Source organism: Gracilinanus agilis, chromosome 6 (genome assembly GCF_016433145.1).
Source record: "Gracilinanus agilis isolate LMUSP501 chromosome 6, AgileGrace, whole genome shotgun sequence".
Taxonomy (NCBI): domain Eukaryota; kingdom Metazoa; phylum Chordata; class Mammalia; order Didelphimorphia; family Didelphidae; genus Gracilinanus; species Gracilinanus agilis.
Genome location: NC_058135.1, coordinates 70123486 through 70128008, shown reverse-complemented (window position 1 = coordinate 70128008; position 4523 = coordinate 70123486).

The window sequence follows — 4523 nt, the reverse complement described above, 5'->3', positions numbered from 1 at the left end:
TCTCTCTCTCTCTCTCTCACACACACACACACACACACATACACACACACACACATGCACAAACACAATAAGATCATAGAATTAGAGCTAGAAGGAACCTTATATAATGTTCACCTCCCTCATTCTGCAGATAAGGAAACCAAAACTGAAAGAATTTAAATGACTTATCCAGTATCAAACAACTACTAATCATCTGAGACAAGATTTATTTTTAGAATTATATTTACAATTTTCCAAATAATATGCAAATATAATTTTAAAATGCATTTGCTAATGTTTTGTAATCTATATTCTATTTCTCCCTCCCCTTCCTGCCCCTCCCCAAGAGTGTTTAATCACTTTGGGATATTGATCTACTGGTGGTATTGCTGGGTCAAAGAGTATGGATAATTTGATGGTCCTTTGGTCATGGCTCCATATTGTTCTTCATAATGGTTGTATAGGTTTGCAACTCCAATTTTTCCACATCCCCCAGCATTTTTCATTTTCCTTTTTCATCATGTTAGACAGTCTGATGAGTGCGAAGTAGTTTTTCAGAGTCCTTAATAATTTGCAATTCTCTAATCAATATATATTTGGATAATCTTTTCATATGACTAAAGATAGTTTTAATTTCTTCATCTGAAAATGACTTGTTCATATCCTTTGACATGGGTTAATTTGGCAATTGTTTGTATTCTTATGACTTTTTTATTTGTTTGAGAAATAAAGCCTTTGTCAGAGAGACTTGCTATAAAGATTTTTTTCATGGTTTGCTGAGACAAAAGTTAAACTCAGATCTTCCTGATTCAAAACTCTTTAAGTTACCTAACTGCCCAATGTATGCACTCACATATTATAAACCCATTGTTGTAAACATGCATATATATTCACGTATGTATATTAATTTTGATATGTAGTTACTAGGAAAATTATGTTACATAGGAATTCCCAGTAATCTTATTGTATTTTTAAACTTTCATAACTTCAAAAGATTGATGCTACAAACTTACAAAACCCTGTCATTTGAATGTTTATTTTAGATAGTTGTTTAGCTTTATGAATTTGTTGATTTTTAAAAAATTGACAGATACTTTCTCAGAATGGTGGGTCAGTAAAAACTAATCCTCTTTCTTGTCCACTTTGGTCTCCAAATGTATTTTTATGTGGTTTTTCTCATTGGGTCTCATCAATTTCTCATATATGCATCAAAACCTTGCTCTTTGATGATTATGAAGCTACAATCAGAAATTCAGTCCTTTAAATCACTGTAAAGAATCTAAAGAACAGTTTGTAAATTTTGAAAATCAATTAGAGTGAGATATACCATAGAATAGTGGCTATTCTAAATTTTAGTAAAAAAAGTGTGCTAATATATTAATATTTTAAATAATTTTTCAAGCATTATTTTTATGTTTATAGCATTTATTCTTCTGAAATTATTAAAACTTAATACTTCGTTAAGATCCCTACATATACCAATGTGGAAACACAAGTTTGGATTGAACATGTTGCATATGAGATATCTATGTACATCTAGGAAGAGATGATCAACAGTCAAAGATATAGGACTATAACTCTGAAATTCTACCAATAATTTTACGTGTCATGATATAAAGTTCAGAGAGTACTAAGTTTCAGTTCCAACTTGGTGGCTGGGGGATAAGCATATAAGGAAAGACTACATGGGAAAGAAAAATTGTTAGGTCACTATTATACTAAGTCATTTAAGCTTAGCTTTAAAGGATTCTAATAAAAAAAATTATACATTTTGTCCTGGAAGGGATATTAGAGTCTATTTAGAGTACACCTCCTTAATTTTGCATATGAACAAGTGGAGATTGAGAAATTTGATGACTTTTTCAGTCATACACCTAGTTAGTGTCAGAATTGGGAAATGAACTCCTCTCCTCTTGAATCCAAATCTTGTATTTTACTTTATTCTTCACTTGATCTCTACTATGAAAACAAATGTCAGTATAACATTAAAAATAATAGGTGTTTTTTTTTCATGAAGAACTCATACATGATCAAGGAGAAGTATAAACTTAAGTGAAGGGTAAATATTTGGAATATACATTTGGTTCCATTTGGCCAAAGCCAAATTTATTAAGTTGAGTTTTAGTATATTATAAAAAAGGTAATTTATAGAAAATTTGTAGGGTACTGGAAGTGAAGGTTAAAATATGTGATTGCTTTTTGTTAGGCAATGAAGAATTATTGAATGATGTGCAAATTAGTGTGATCTAAGTTTGAATTGGAAGGGTCATAAGAATATAGATTTAAAGCTATAAAGGACTCTGGGGTCATTTTGTCCAGCTCTTTAATTGTTTAGATCATAACACAAATCATACAGATAGCAAGTAGGAGATGCCAGGATCCAAACCGCGGACTTCTGACTCCATTTGTGCAATTCTTTTTCCAATCTACCACATTTCCTCATGAGGAAGAGAACTTGGAAATGTCAGTCTCTGCAGAGACCATTACAATAGTTCAAATAGGAATAAATGAGTACCTGAATGAAAGTAGTGACTTTTTGACAAAATTCTTAGTTTCCCAGCTATAGGAATGAAAAATGAACAGTAGACATTACCTGGGCTTAGAAGGGATAATTTAACTACAACAGAAGGTCAAGAGGGTAAGAAATTATCAGATCCTAGAGAGACCACCCAAGCTATGAATGACCCAAGTAATTAAAAAAGTATTTTTTCCTGTAAATTGTCATGAGTATAAAGACTATACAAATTACAGACTTTGGTAGCGATCTAAAATCAAGATTACATTTTATCCCATCAACAAAAGTATTTTTTCTTCTTCAGTATGGAAAAATCAAATATTAAACAACCATTTTGTACTGTAGGATTCTACTACTGTAGATTGCTATTACTATATTGTAGCATTCATTTAATAATGCAAATATAGAAAATAACGAATGAAAGAATTTTGGGAAATAAAGTAATATAATGAGGGCAAGATTTTTGCATGACATGAAATGTTTCATTATTTTGCAATGACTTATGCTATTTAAAATAATTGACACAAATTGCTGTTTTGATTATTTGAAGAGGTTAGTTAGAGCTAAAGGGAAGATGAAGGTGAATGTAAGAAACGTCTTGTAGGAAAGAGGAAAAAAAAATGTCTCTAAGATGAGTTTACATAGTCTAATAGGACACAGATGGTTTGCAGTGAATCAGTCCTTAGGACATATTCTGTTTTTATGGCTTACAATTAAGGAGAGTATAATAAATCTGTTATTTGCCCAGCTGTGGATTAATAGTTCTTGGTAAAGATGAGTGTAGGTGGATCATGTTTAATGAACTGTTGGGTGAACTGACAACCATCCAATAATAAGGATGCACACCCATATTTCCTTTCATTTAACCTCTTTTTACCATTTGACAGCTTAATTCATGATGTCTTGGTTTAAAGTTGCCCTTTTATCTCCTTTGAAAAGCTGAAATGGAAAGCTGTCCTGAGATCAGAATGCAAGTTTTCTGATTTTGTGTGAACCTTAGAATCAGATTCTGGGACAATTAGGCTAGTTTCTTTTTAATTTAGGACTTCATGTTCCAGAAGATGGCAGTGATGAGTAACATCTCTTGGTGTGACTCCATAGAAAAGCTATACATTGCATTTCATTTTAATTCAGTGAGTTGTCTCTGTAACTTTGTTTATACGTAAGTCAAAACAACCAGATGACATATGAAAACCCAGTCAATTAACCAGCTGTTTTGTCTTCATTCTGCTAAACAAACAGTTTGGCAAGAGGGTTTTGTTTTTCCCCCTCATCTGAGTGAATCCATCAATTGTTTTGCTATTGCATAGACATCATCAGCATCTAGGAAAGCATGAGTATTTAACTAATTGAAAGATGTTAAAATTTAAATTTTATTTACGATTTTAAAAGAAAATAGATTACAACTTAAAATATGTACTTAAAATTAGTGACAGGAATAATGGATAGGACACTGGAGTTGGAGTCAAGAAGCTGTGATTTCAAAATCTTCATCATAAATGTACCATGCGACCTGGAAAAAATAAACACTTTCTCTCAGCATTAGTTTTCTCAAATATAAAATGGGGATAGGAATATGTATATAATGTTTCATAATATATTTTATTTGCTTTAGATATTATTATTATTGCTATTATTATTATTGTTATTGTTATTATTGATGGGGGAGCTTATTATTTGATATCTACAATTTTAGATTTTTTGTCTCAGTATGTAAATTCCCTAAATTACCTCAGGTCTTGGAGCATTTTGAACTGTTAAGGGGAAAGAAATTATCCTTTTCTTCTATACTTTCTCCTAAATCTGTAGCACTCCCACCTTTCCCCATGGTAGTTAAAGGGTTACTTCAGAGAGTAGTTAAGGAAATGACATCTCAGAATATTGTCTTGAGTTGCTTCTCATCCCTTTAAGCCAAAAGAGGAGCAAAAGATAAAACTGTAAACTCAAAAGAAAAGCTAGAATGAAGAAATAAAAGAATTAGAACTTGAAGATATGTCCATCAATTGGAGAATGGCCAACCAAGTTGATT